The following is a 15162-nucleotide window of genomic DNA, read 5'->3' as shown; positions in this document are numbered from 1 at the left end:
GAGACCACAGCTGGTGTGTCTATCGCCTCGAAGGTTGGAGGGGTTCCCTTGATTGGGAAGCAGAGCAACTTGCGCTCCTTGTATAGATTTTCTCCTGGTTAGTTTCTTTGTTACCCTACTTTCTTTGCCGTTCCGTCTACTTAACGCTCCTTTTTTGCAGAGGCCAAAAAGAAGACCCCTGAAAAGAAGGGTGCTGTTATTACAAATCCTAAGTAACCGACCCAGAAGAGGCCCAAGGTTACTATCAAACCCTTCAAGACTGCTGGGGTAGAGTCTGAGAAGGAGAAAAACACTGAAGAACCCGTTGACATGGTTGTTGAGAAGGAGAAGGAGAAAAAGAAAACCAAGGAGAAAACCATTGAAAAGCCTGTTGGAGCTGATCCAAAGGATACCGGGACCGCTGCTGCAATTGCTAGTGATAAGGCACAGGGTCCGGAGGTTGTTCATATCACGTGGCTTGACCAACCCCATCATGAGAAGAAAAAAGAACCTGAGGTTGAGAAACCAACTGATCCTGCGCCAGCCGATGCCCGCGTTCATACTGCTCAAGTAACTTCTACCACTGGGGGGTCGGGCTCTGCTGCTCACAAGGGGAAAACTGCTGCTGCTGGTGGCGCGAGTTCTGGTGGTGCTAGAGGGTTTGTGCCGCAATCTCCCATCGGTCCTAAGGATACTGTGGGTGATCTTTATTACAAAACCTATACCGAGGAGTCACGCGGCAACGCTCCACACCAAGCTCCTTGGGGTATGAAGCAGAAGGATACGTTTAATGAGTTTGCGGCATGTCGCGATTGGTTTTTGAACTCCTTCCCTCCCGGTGAGGTTAACCGGCAAAGGGCGCGGACTCACGATGGGTTGTATCAAGCCTATGTGGTTGGAGAGGCTAACGCTCGCGCCGCCAATCACCAAATTGTTCGTGAGTGGCGCACCATGGTCAAGGAGCGAGCTGACTGGGTGAAATATCGTGATCGCCTTGTGAGGCAGGCGAAGGAGTTTGAGAAGGCTAATGCTGAAGAAAAAGCCAAGTTCGAAGCTGATAGGAAATCAGAAGAATGGGGGCGCGAGGGCCTTATGGGCAAGCTTCGCGCTGCTGAAGACCTCCTGGCTAAAGAGAAGGCTAAATGGAAGAAAATATGTGAGAAAGATAAACAGCGCATGTATGTCGCACGCTTGAAGATTACTGAACTCGAAGGCAAGGTTGCCGAGGTGAACGGAAAGGTCGAATATGCGCAGGCTGCTAAGGAGAATGCTGAGGTTTGCAAATCGTTTACCCTCTCTCCTAGTGCTTTTTGCTTGCAGAATTATCTAAGTCTTTTATCCTTTGTAGGTTGAGCTGGCTGAGGTGAAGACGCAGCTGTCTGAAAAAGACAAAGATTTGATGGCCAAGGATGTCGAGATTGCGGAATTGAAGCGTCGCCTACAAGAGCATGTCGACAAAAGTGAGTCCTTGGAGATCGACCTGGAGGCCGAGAAGGGAAAAGCTGCCTCTGCTGAGGAGGCCAAGCAAAAGGCTGAGGAAGCGTGCGCCATAAGTTCATCTACCCTTAATGTGGCGCAAAATAACTATGCTGAGGCTCAAGGATTGTTGACACGCTAGTTTCCGAAGCTGAATGGATGCGTGGTAGAGGATTAGTCCTGGTATTGTTCTCTTCTTTACTTAGGTTTTATTTGCTAAACCCGGCTTCTCATTTGTTTCTTTTGGTGTAGATGGCCAACTCTATTCTATATGCTGGATAACTAGATGGGGCTGTCACTGCTCTTATAGATGCCTCTCGCGCGGTTGGTCACCGTGGAGGTTATCTTGAGTGCGCGCAGCATGTTGAGTAGGTGTTTGGGCAGGAGTTTGACACTAGTCATTGCTCGGTAACCAGTGAAGCTGATGCCGAGTGGCTCGCGCTGAAAATTCTTACGATCATCTGACATTGTCTGTTATGGACTTGGTGGCAAAGGCTTTAGAGCATGACGACTGGTGCCAGCATCTAAAGACCATTCTCGACCCACCAGAAACTGTTGAATTATCTGATGAGGAGGAGGCGGCGGGCAATGATGGTGATGGTGATGGCCAACATGATGGTGATGATGGTGATGGCCAACATGATGGTGATGATGGTGAAGCCGATGGTGATGGCCATGAGTAGATAGGGTTGGTAGGCTTTGTGCCTTATAATTTTGTTTTTGGATGTTAAATGTAGCTGTTTGCGCGGTTGCGCTTATTTTATTTTGGACTGATGATGTTATGTTAATTTGCCATGTAATCGTTGCGCGGTTGCGCTTGTTTAATATAATCCTTATGTTTGATTTTCCTTTGTCCATTTACAATTTTTGCACTGTTGCTAGAAACTTTGGTTAAGTTAGCGCGAATAAACGTGTGTGGCTCTTGTGCGCGTGTAACTGCCCGATCTCGCGCTGTGTTCGCGGAGGACCTTAGAGGCGCAACTCAAGAGCTCGTAATTTACGGAAGTGTTTTCGTGTTGATCAAAAGTTTAACATGCATTTGTAACGTAAAAGGCATATGCTTTCATTCATTAAGAAACAGGCGCTTGGGCCAACATATATCGCAAACAAGTAGGGCGTTTAGCCAACATAGGAAATCAAAAAGGCGCGTGTCCAACATGAGAAAGTAAAGGCACAAGGCCGGGAGTGTTACATATAGCACTTGCGCAGTTGTTGCATGTTCCATGTGCGCGGGATGATGTATCCATCCAGAGTGCGCAACTTGTAAGCCCCTTTCCCTAGCACCTCGTGTATTAAGTATGGGCCTTCCCATTTGGGTTCTAGCTTTCCTAGACGTTCAGTGTTTGAAGCTTCGTTGTCTCGGAAGACATATTCTCCTGGAGTGAAGGTACAAATGCGCACTCTCTCATTGTAGTACCTTTCCAGTTGTGTCTTGTACTTGGCTTCTTTAATTTTCGCAATTTCGCGCCTTTCCTCCAGCAAATTCAAGTCAAGACGATGCTCTACCTCGTTATCAATTGTGTTGACTGCTGTCAAGCGCGGTGAGGGCAGGCCAATCTCAGCTGGGATAACCGCCTCTGAGCCATAGACTAGGCTAAAGGGGGTTTCACCAGTGCTTGTCTTTGGCATGGTTCGATGAGCCCATAGGATGCTCGGGAGCTCATCTACCCAGCCTCTTCTCTTTGTGCCCAGTCGAGCTTTTATCCCTTCAACGATGCTCTTGTTCACACTTTCGACTTGTCCGTTGCCCTGAGGATGCGCAACAGATGAGAAAGTGTGTTCGATGTTCATCTCTTTCAACCACTTTTGGAGGTCTTCGGAAGCAAAGTTGGTGCCGTTATCTGTTACAATTTTGAGTGGGATGCCAAAACTGCAAATGATGTGCTCCCAAATGAACTTGTGCACGATCATTGAAGTAGTTGAGGCTAGTGCTTTGGCCTCCACCCATTTTGTGAAGTAATCGACGGCAAACTATTATGAACTTAACAGCGCCAGGAGCATCCGGGAAGGGTCCCACCATATCGATTCCCCACTGCTGGAAAGGCCAGGCAGTGGATACCGGGATAAGATCGTTTTTTGGGCGCAGGGTTTTTGGAGAATGTCGCTGACAGGAGTCACATTTGCGCAGCTCCTTCAAGGCGTCGACGTGCATCCCTGGCCAATAGTATCCAACGTTCATAATCTTTGCAACAACCATGCGTGGGCCTGCATGGATGCCACAGATCCCTTCGTGGATCTCCCTAATCAGGTAGTTCGCGTCTTGGAAGTCCACGCAACGCAACAGTGGCCCCAAGAAGGACTTTCGGTATAAGATACCACCATTCATTTCATAATGCAGGGCCTTGTTTTGAATCTTCCTTGCCTCTGCTTTGCTTTCCGGGAGTATTCCTTCTTGCAGGTATTGAATTATAGGGGTCATCCACGATGGCTGCCCTACTTCGATCACATTAACCTGCTGCAGCAGCACTGATGGATTTTTGAGTACTTCAATCCTTACATCTTTGGCGAGATGTTGAAAAGAAGTTGAAGCGAGCTTGCTTAAGGCGTCTGCTGGTTTGTTTTAGGAGTGGTTGATGTGAACTACCTTGTACGACTTGAATTGTTGGAGTAACTCTTTCGCCTGGTCCAAATATAAGGCCATGACTTCGCCTTTTGCATCATAAATTCCGTTGATTTGGCTGGCGATCAAAAGCGAATCGACATGTGCTTGTAGATTTTGGGCTCCCATTTTTATGGCGAGGCGTAAGCCTGCCAAGAATGCTTCATATTCCGCCTCATTGTTGGTGTTTTTGAAATCCAACTTAATGGCATATGTAAATTCATGCTTCTCGGGGCTCACAAGGCGCAATCCGGCTCCTGCGCCATCTTCGTTTGAGGCCCCATCAGTGTACAGCAACCATAACTCATTGGACGTGTCTTTCACAGGAGTCTCGACAATCTCACAATCCTTGATTTTATCTACCGAGACTTTTGTGACGAAGTCCGCTAAAACTTGACCCTTGATGGCTGGGCGCGGCCTATACAAGATGTTGTGGCCCCCCAGCTCGATTGCCCACTTTGCTAACCGTCCAGACGTCTCTGGTTTTTGCAATATTATGCCGATGTGAAAGTTGGTGAGTACTGTGATCATGTGCCCTGTAAAGTATCTGCGCAGCCTTCTAGAGGCATGCAGCAGCGCTAGCACCAACTTTTCCATTGTTGAATATCTCGTTTCTGGATCGGTAAGCACCCTACTGATGTAATAAATTGGAGTCTGGACTCCATCTCTTTCCACTAGTAATACCGACCCAACTGCCTTGTCTGACGAAGACAAGTACAAGATGAGCGGCTCTTTTTCGAACGGCGCAGTCAGTGTGGGGAGCTTTATCAGGCACTCTTTCATTTGTTGGAACGCGACTTCTACTTCCGGCGTCCACTTAAACTCTTGCTTCTTTACGCAGTTGCGCAAAGCGCTGATAAAAGTATATGATTTTGCGGCGTGGTTTGACAGAAATCGATTGAGCGCGGCCAGACGGCCGGCTACTCTTTGCATCTCTTTGATTGTTCGTGGTGATGGCATGCGCTCTATGGCTTGAACATTCTCTGGATTTACCTTAAATCCGCCATTTGTAACTACGAAGCCCAAGAATTTTCCTTCCTCCATACCAAAGGAACATTTGGCTGGATTCAGTTTCATATTCACGCTTCTCAGTGAGTTGAATGTTTTCTCGATATCTTTTAACATTTGGTACTCTTCGGGACTTTTAATCACCAGATCGTCGATGTACACCTCAATATGTTTACCGATATCATCAGCAAAGATTGTATCCATTAAGCGCTAGTATGTTGCGCCAGCGTTCTTGAGGCCGAACGACATCTGTGTGTAGCAGAAAATTCCAAGATCAGTTCTGAAGGCTGTCTTGTCTTCAGCTTCCAGCTTCATCTGGACTTGATGATACCCCTTGTAACAATCCAATAAGCATTTCCATCTGTATGGTGCGAGAGAGTTTATCTTTTTGTCGATCTCAGGCAAGGAATAGCAATCTTTGGGGCATGCCTTGTTGAGGTCGGTATAATCGACGCACATTCTCCATCATCCGTTTGATTTCTCCACCATTACGGGGTTTACCACCCAACTCTGATAGCGCACCTCTCTCAAGATTCCTGCTTTTTGCAGTTCACACACTTGCTCATTCATCGTTTTAGTTTTATCCGCCCCTAAGCTGCGTCTTCTTTGCACTTTTGGTTCGACGGAGGGATAAGTGTTCAGACAATGTTCAGTGACATCGCGCGGGACACCGGTCATGTCTGCCGGAGTCCAGGCGAAAATGTCCATGTTCCTGAACAAGAGTTGTTTGAGGTGCGTTCTGATGTTTGGTGAGATTGCGTGGCCTATCGTCACCGTTTGCTCTGGGTACTTTCGGTTTAAAACCCACTTTTCTGGTTCAGTTGTTGAAACCTTCGCCGCTTTGGTTGGGCGCATCTCTTCTGCCGACATTACTTCCTTCTTCGCATAGATAATTGCCACCCCCGTCTCTGTTGGAAACCCGATGGCTGAGTGGGGTGTGGAAGTTACCATGTTTAATTCGCCTTGGGTTTCTCTCCCAATCAACACATCATGCCTTGATTTGACAAGCATTACCATGAAATTCACATTTGTTGTTCTTGAATGCTTTCCGTCAGAGAATGTGATGGGAAAGATGATTTGGCCTAGTGGGAAGATCATTTCGTTTCAGAAGCCTGACAGTGGGTAGTCAACTAGCTCGAGTCTCGCTTTATCTTCATCGTCGAACTGGTTAAAGCTTTGCTAATAGATGGTGTCTGCTGTACTTCCTGGGTCAATAAAGATGTACTTTGTTTCATAATGACCAACAATACAGGTAATAACAACGGGGCGTGTTGCGCGAGGGCCCCCGCGTACTACTGGGAAATGACTTGCTGTTCTTGCCAAGATAGCTCATACGGGCGCTAGCCTTTTTCTCTTGCACTGTATCTTGGTCCGTTGACCATATGTGTCTCCAGGCGCCGGACTTTCTTGTGAATCCCATCGTCATGGCGCTGGATCTGGCGCGTTTCTTTGTGCACATTTTTCACCAGGTGGCCTAACTTTCCGCTCTTTAGCGCTTTCTCGATCTCTTGACGTAAGCTGATATAGTCATCTGTGAGATGGCCTGTATCCTTGTGGAAATCGCAGTACAGGTTCGGGTCTTGCCCTTTCTTGTTTGTCATAGGCCTTGGAGCCTTGAAGTCATGGTTCTCCGTCATTAGCACCTCTTTTGGGGTTTTTATGAGCGGAGTCCAGTGTTTTTCTCAGTTATCATCCTGACTGCTTTTCGATACCCAATTCTGTCAATTGTCTCTCGCGCGTCTTCTCTGTAGCGCGGTCTATCGTCGTAACCTCTTGCTTTTCCGGATTTTCAATCTTGACTTTTGTTTTTGTCGCGCTTGTTGTCTCGCGAGCTTCCTTTGGAGAAGCGATCCTCAGGATAAGAGTTCTTATTACCGACCAACGATTCTTCAGTTTACGCAACTATTTTCACAGCCTCCATGAGCTTATCCCATTCTTTGGGCATTCCATCCTTTCCGATGATAGTTCTGATGAGACTATCACAGCGAATGGCCTTCTTAAAATGAGCGCGCATGAGTTGCTCGCTTACATCGCCAATCTCCAAACATTCTTTGTTAAAGCGAGTGATGAAGTCTTACAATCCCTCATTCTCTCTTAGCCAGATGTCTGTTACCTCAGCTGTGTCGCGCTGGTAACGTCTTTGTTGGCTGAAATGGTTAACAAACTGTGTCCTAAAATCAACCCATGAACTGATTTTTCCAGGCGGAAGGCTGTCGAAACAGGTGCGAGCAGCCCCCGTAAACGTCTGGATAAACAAGTGACACCACATTGGCGTATTCCAACCTCCCATAACGCCAACACTTGTGAATACTCTAACGTGATCATCTGGATCAGTTAGGCCGTTGAATTTCCCGACTGTTGGAGGCAACTTTTCTTTCGTCAATGGTGCTAAAGCAATCTTCAGAATGAACTTTGAGTGTTCTGCAGCTTCAGCCGGCCTGTAGGCGAGGCTGAAGTCTCGTTCTGCTTCTTCGCTGTATGCGATGCGCTGTCTTGGCTTGTAATACTCATGATTCCTCTGCAAGCGATTGAAAACTGAGGAACTTTCGTTGTCTTGCCATGTTGGGTCGTTTGGGTCTGTGTCGTCCCATTCATTGTTCAGGTTGCGTGCTCCAAGTCTGGTGTGAACTGGTCCTCTTTGGACGTTTGACGGGTAGTCATAATAGCTTTCTGTCTCTCCCCGTGTATCGTGTGTGTCGTGCAAGCTTGGTCTTCGTAGGGGAGGAGGCCTGGTCATTCTTCCCTGTAGGATTTGTTGCGGGGGTATCTGGCGCGCCCCCTGACTCGGACCAGTAGGTGTAACCAAAGATTGCTCTGCTTGTAAGACTGCTTGTTGTGCGCTCAGAGACTGATACGCGGCATTGATGGTTGCAATTTGCTTGGCGTACCAAGAGGCTGGAGTTTCGCCTTCAGGTAGGCCTAATAGCGCCAAAATGTTCTGAGGTGGAGCTGGATTTGATGGTCCAGCACCATTGTTTCCCGGGGTTACCGTCTGGGTGATGCGAGTTATGCTCGCGCGGGGTCCCCCGGTGTTGGTTACTTCGATTTCACCGATTTCTTCTACATGTTGGACTTGGACGTTTTGATTGTCATCCCCCCCCCAACACTGCATTAGAGTTTGTTCCAAAGCCAAAATCAGTAACGATTCCTTGACCAGCCATGATCGAAGGAAAAACAAGTTAAGACAACTCAGAAAAAGAAGATGAGAGTGATTTGCAAAAAACCGGTGGGCGCCAATGAAGAAACACGTAACTAATTTTAGGGATAATCAGTTTGGTTTATGTTTCTACCATAAGGGTTAATCTTCTTTAAACTCCTGAGCTCCTTAATGACCGGCTAATCCTGCAAAACAAAACACCGTTAGCTCGTTAAAAGGGGAATATGGGGGTTTCCCTCTTAACCAAACTCCGACGTGAGAATAAGCAACTGCTTTGAGGAGATAATGAAGTATTAAGAATGAGAGTAGGGGGAACAGAATGAATAACCTGTGAACCAAGGTCCCTATTTATAGCCGGAGAGGTGTAAGAGGAAGTGGGCTGATGGGCCTTGGGCCAGAAGGCGACAACATAGCGGATATGCTCCTTGTCTCACTGGTGTCGACCGTTAGTGACTTCTAGAAGTTTTCCGGTGCTGGCGCACCGTGAATGGAGTCACGTGTCACTGTTGTCGGCCTTGTTGTCCATCTGCCATCAGCAGGTAAGTGGAGATCGTGGGGCAGGTGTCTCTGCCCTGTGATTGGTGCCACATAGGCGTCCTTACGTACTTTTTGCCTCCTGCACGTCAGACGATCGTGGAGCACGATTGAGCAGAGCCTGGAGGATGCGGATTGGCTCTTTTCATCTGTCACTTGTACCTTCGTACCTTCTGAAGTGGTCATGCGCTATAGATCCTGCGCGACCTTTGCTAAGCACGTTATTAGCCCGCGCAGGATTATAGGTTTTGGAGACTCATCCAGAATGCTAAGTGTCGAAATCAATGCTCTTCCTTGTTTAGACCTCGCGCGAGGCCAGTACTTACTGAAGTAACCCGCGCGAGGTTGGGACTGAACATCTTATTGATTAAGGAGTGTGGTCCTGCGTGCGACCTGGAAGAAGGTCTGCGCGGCTTTTAGGACCATACCCCTTCATCAGGTAAAAAACATCACTTGAATTTTCTTTGGTTTCACAATGACCTAATTGATTTTTTTAAAGGTAAACTTCATTAAAATCAGCCGGCCTGGCAAAAAACGCAGGACCGTAATCAAGGGCGGATCTAGGCCACTTTTGTGGGTTCTCAGGAACCCATTCGGTTTAGAAAAAATGGGAAAAATTAGTGAGAACCTCGTATAATTTGAGAAAAAAAATAGTGAGAATTAATGAGAATTTACCAAAAGGAACCCAGTAGAAAAAGTTTTTAGATCCGTCACTGACCGTAATCACTTTATTGATGATATATGTATGTACACATGCACGACCATACATATATAAAGTTATAAATATCATTTACACATGCTAGTTGGACCAACAATAAATAGAACATTAATTATTCGACCAACTCGAACAACAAGTCGGTTTATAAATAAATGTAAGATATTAGAAACGATGTATAACTACTTAGAACTATGTAAAACTCATATTTGACAAATACAATAAAGAGGGTGGGCTAGCTAAGTGGATAAAAATAAATAAAGTAGCGGCAAACATGAAGGTTGAAAAGACATGAAAACACACATGTCTAGCCAAATGTAACATCGACTGTAACAACGTGTAAATCAATTTCAACATTTTAGTTTATTTGTATCGTATAAAGTTAGAAGAATAAACGATACTGACATTACTATAAAAATTGTTTATAATGGCAGTACAATAGACATTGGTGATAAACACGTGTTTTGCTTTAGTATGATATTTTTAAACAACTTCACTATGATAAAGCAAAACAATGTAACTCTTAAGTCCTTATTTTTTGTTCCGTAAGCCATCATACAACGCAAGTGTGATACACGCTTGGTTTACCAATAAAGTAATACGATGTGTAACGGATATGATATGCTATTTAAAACAGAAATGTATATTACATGAACAAAACATGATTCCTTTATATGATATTTTAGTCGACGTGAAGGTCATTGTGTGGAGGAATGCATAGCTATCTTAACTTTAATTTGTGGTGAGCTTGATGTGGCGTATTTATTTAAAAAGTTATATTTCGTTGGCGTTTTTTACGAGGTATCAACACCTTAATTTGTGGTGAGCTTGATTGAAAAAGTTCCAAAATTTGATAGTAATTTAGCTTGGGGGATGTTAACTTTAGTTATGGCCGGCTCAAGAGGGTGAAATCAAGCAAGAGCTTTAGGCCTCCATTTTTCTAGGGCTTTAAATTCTAAGAAAACATGTTATATGTTGGTAATTTAGCTTTGAGATTGTTAACATTGAAATTTATGATCTATAATTATTAGTATATATATATGTTATATGGGTCATGTTATAAGGGCATCCACAAATATTTCATTGGACGTGGCTTTAATAAAGTTGAGGGTTTGGTCTGTTTGGATGAGGTTAGTTTGGGCTACTGGTTTGTGAATGGTCCATCCGTACACAGTCTCACTTGTTGGGTAAAAGTTTGGCAGCTCCGTAAGTGTTTTTTTTTTTTTTTTTTTTTTTTTTTTTTTTTTTGGAGTAAACTGCTAAAATGGTCCTAAAGGTTTTGTCACTATTAACACTTTAGACTGTGAGGTATGGTGAGGCTTGGGTTGGGCTTGGGTTGGGGCATGAGTTGACACGTGGAATGGGAGCCCCCCCCCCTCCCCCCCCCCCGCCTAGTGACGTGTCCGCGGGGTATGGCGGGGCGTGGGTTGGGTGCACCGCGTGGCAGATTATTAAAAAAAATTACAAAAAATTTATAAAATTCACACAACATATATAAAAAAAAACCTACAATTTCATTAAAATTTTAAAAATTACATAATCCTAAAAATTACATAATTTCTAGAAATTACAAAGTAACAAACCTAGAGCGTTAGATAAATTTCAAAAAGGGCGATCTTGTCGAACGCCTTTCGCTCCTTGCCTCCGCCACCCGGTCCTCGTGGCTTAACTCGCCGCTCGGAACGGCTTCGTAGTAAGTCTTGAAACGATCGAGCTTGGGCCGTAGCTCGCGCCATTTATGTTGGCACGCGTTGAGGTTGTGGCGGTCGTTTCCGACGTTATGTCGGTAGGTTGCGAATGCTTCCGGCCAATATTTTGTTTGGCCTTGTTGCCGCCCCTTCATAGCGTTAACGACGCTTGTGACGAGAGCCAATTCTTCCTCGTGAGTCCAAGATGCCATGTTCTTCGGTGGGGTAGCGGGTTCGTGGAATGAAGTGGGTAGCCGGTGGGGTAGCGGGTTCGTGGGATGGGGGGACCGGTGGGGTTGGGGTTGGCGGATTGGGGTAGCCAAACGGTTTGAATTTAAAATTCAAACTTTCAAATGGCCGCTATGACATGGCGGGGTCAGCGAATGGGAGGCAGCCAGCTAGGATGTCAAGACCGCCCCACGCCCGGCTTGAAACCCAAGCCCCAAGGGCCACGCCCCAACCCAAGCCCACCCGGGGTGGTGGCTTGAGCGTTTTCCCCCAACCCACGCCCCAACCCAAGCCCAATACCCCATAGTCTTAAACCGAAATTTAAACCTTTTGAATCTTGGTCCTTGTGATTTTAATTTTGTTACCATTTTCATCCAAAAGCAAAACATGGTCAGATTTTTTAGATAACATCCAAGTTTCGTTTAGAAAAGTTATGTTTCATCTAACTTTGAAAGATAATTCTAGTCCGTGACATTAACTATAGTGTGATAATACATATTTCAACTTGTATAATTTTGTGCCTTTCTTGCAATAATCCATTTATACATTTGAGAAAAAAAATGCGCTCTCTTTATTGGTCCTTATAAAATTAGGATCATGCTAATTATACACGGCCAAAATAATTTTCACACCCCTAAGCGCCGCGCTATGGCCAAAGCGGGGCGCTTAGGGCGACAAAAGTTGATACGAGGTTTCGAATGACTGACTAACTGACAGACTGACAGACATAAAGGTGATACGAGGTTTCAGTCGCCCCGTGAACCCTAAGCGCCGCGCTTTGGCCATAGCGCGGCGCTTCGACCCCAAATGTTGCCTTTAAATCCCTGGCCAGACTCGACATTCATAATTCGGATTGTTTTTTGTCGATCTTCTTTGCTCTATTAGTTACATTTTTTGAAAAAACGATGTCGTGGTTCAGTAACTATCTTTTCGGTCAATATTCTGACGAGTCAGTTGTTCCTGATTCTTACGAGGGGACCGCTATTTCTGACTCGTTTGAGAAACCGGTGTCGTCCAACTTGAGGGAGACAGAGGTTGTATCTGGCATTCGTTATCGTGATAACACGGTGCCGCTGGATTTGAATACCCCTGTGGAGGACCCTTACGCACAACAAGGTTATTCGAATTTCGGTTACGGTGGCGACTATAGCTTTGTACAGCAGGAGTGTTATCCAAACGACAGTTACGGTTGTCAACAAGGCTTACAAGGTTATTCGAATTTCGGTTACGGTGGCGAGCAAAGCTTTGTACAGCAGGAGTGTTATCCAAACCAGAGTTACGGTTGTGAACAGAGCTTTGAACATCAAGTCTATTCGAACCTCGGTGACGACGGTGAGCCGGAGGATGTGTCTGTTGACGAGGAAGGTTGTTACCCGGTTACATTTTCGTTTACAGCGCAGACCTTTTCGTCACGTAAAGAGTTGGTGCGTTGGGTACAAGACACGGCAAAAGACAATGGTTACCTCATTGTGACTAAGAGGTCGAATAAAAGAGGAGAGAATTACAAGATTTGGTTTCAATGTACTTTTGGTGGGGAGCATAAGAGTGTAGCTACATAGAGGAAAACGGGTAGCAAGAAAATAGGCTGCCCGTTCGAGATGATCGGGTTTTCGGAATCATCCGGAAGTGTTTGGAGGATCGAGGTGACGAAGGCGAAGCATAACCACACTCCTATTGAAAACTTCGAGGGTCACGCGTATGCGAGAAGGCTTTCTTCGGAGGACAAAAAACTGGTTAAGGAGTTGGCAGAGCAAGATATTCGCAACCAAAGTATCTGGCGAACGCTGACAAAAAACAATCCGGCTAGAAAGCTTATTCCGAAAGATATACACAACGCTGTTCAGAAGATCAACGCCGAAAAAAATGTCGGTAAGTCTCCGATGCAAAAACTTGAAAACATTCTTATCGAAAAAAATTACACTTATTACATGCGCACGAATGAGATATCGAACGAAGTTGAAGACGTCTTCTTTGTTCACGAAAAATCATTCACTATGTGGTGTGCCTTCCCGCATGTGCTAATGATTGACGCCACATACAAAACGAACATGTACAACCTGCCATTTGTTCAGGTCGTAGGCATGACGTCGACAAACAAATCGTTTACGGCTGCTTGTGCGGTAATTTCCGCTGAGAAGTCAGAGAACTACCTATGGGTGTTGCAGAGGATCAAGTCTATGCTGGCAGGATGTATGGAACCGCGCGTGATTTTAACAGACAGGGATTTTGCGCTAATGAACGCGTGTGAACAAGTTTTTCCAAAAGCGCATAAGTATCTTTGTCGGTTCCATATTCAACAAAATATTAATAAGAACAGCAAGAAGAAATTCTCTGACAAGGAGTGGAAAGAATTCGTACGTACATTTTGGACATTGTGCGAGTCTACGACCGAGGAAATATACAGGTATAACTTGGAAAACCTTGAAGCACAGCTGAAAGAAGCTGACCGTGAACGTGAGTATTTCTTACATAATTATGTTCAAATTTTATATAATAACAAAAACTGACTATTTACGTTTTTTAATTTTAGAGGTTTTTTATTATTTGAAGAAATCCTGGTTGGATCCGTACCGTGAAAAGTTTGTATCTTGCTGGATTAACCAAACTATCAACTTTCACCAGACTACGACCAACAGGGTTGAGAGCATGCATGCAACATTAAAAAGTCACTTTCCAAGTCATCGCAACACACTGGATAAACTTGTACTGTATGTTGATCATGTTGTTGATAAACAATACGCCGAGATTAGAAGTAGCTTTGAAACAAGCCTCCGAAAAGTGATGACGCACCACAAGAATCAGCCCATGCTTGCATATATTCTCAGAAAGGTTTCAATATATGCGATTGAGCTTTTGAGTATGGAACTAAAACGTAAGGAAGACGGGTTGAGAGCCTACGGTGCAAGCTGTGCTTGCCAACTTTTTAACAGCTGTGGTTTGCCATGTGCCTGTCGTTTGGAAAAGTTGGAAAATAAAGGTAATTAATATTTTTGACCTTTCTCGTTATGATTTTGCCACCTAATTTGTTTTCATCCACAGGTCAGCAAATCCGGATCACACACATAGACGTGTTTTGGAAGAAGCTTGACTTCAAGCCTGCAAGGAATAACATAGAGGATATCGATGTAGACGCGGAATTTGAAAAATTGAAAAAACAGATCGATCCAACACCCCCTCAAGTGAAAAGGAGCTTCTTTGAAAAGTTTCAGCAAATCCTCAATCCAGGGAACAGTAACAAAAAACCTCCTGCTGTTCTGAAGAAAACTCGTCGACCAACATTGAAAACGCAAGAAGAAAGAAAGGTTGAAACCGCTAGACAAAGCTCTTACATTCCGTCAGAAGAAACTTGGGTTGATGCCTCAGACGATCTTCCTCGTCACAGCTCGTACATATCAGCCGAAGATTCTAGAAGAGAAAAGAATACCAAACCGCTCAACCTATATCCTGATTTCCCGAATATCAAGCTCGGTCCTAAGACGGATATAGCGATCCGCAACTACGCATCTCAGATTCCCAAAGTGATCCATCCATACATCGTTAGAATAAAGGACGTGAAACCAGATGGTCATTGTGGATTTCGATCGGTGGTTGTTGGGTTAGGAGTGAAACAAAATTCATATTTAAAGATCCGGGAACAACTTCTAAAGGAGTTACGTATGAACGAATCGCTTTGGAGGCAGGTTTTCGATCCGGAAAACATAGGACATTATGATGCGCTGGTTAAACGGATCGATTTCAAGGGGGTGGGACGAGCAGGTATCGAAAATTACATGTCGAT

The sequence above is a fragment of the Helianthus annuus genome, chromosome 13 (assembly GCF_002127325.2).
Source record: "Helianthus annuus cultivar XRQ/B chromosome 13, HanXRQr2.0-SUNRISE, whole genome shotgun sequence".
NCBI lineage: Eukaryota > Viridiplantae > Streptophyta > Magnoliopsida > Asterales > Asteraceae > Helianthus > Helianthus annuus.
The sequence above is the reverse complement of the archived record's forward strand: the minus strand, read 5'-3'. Positions refer to the sequence as shown.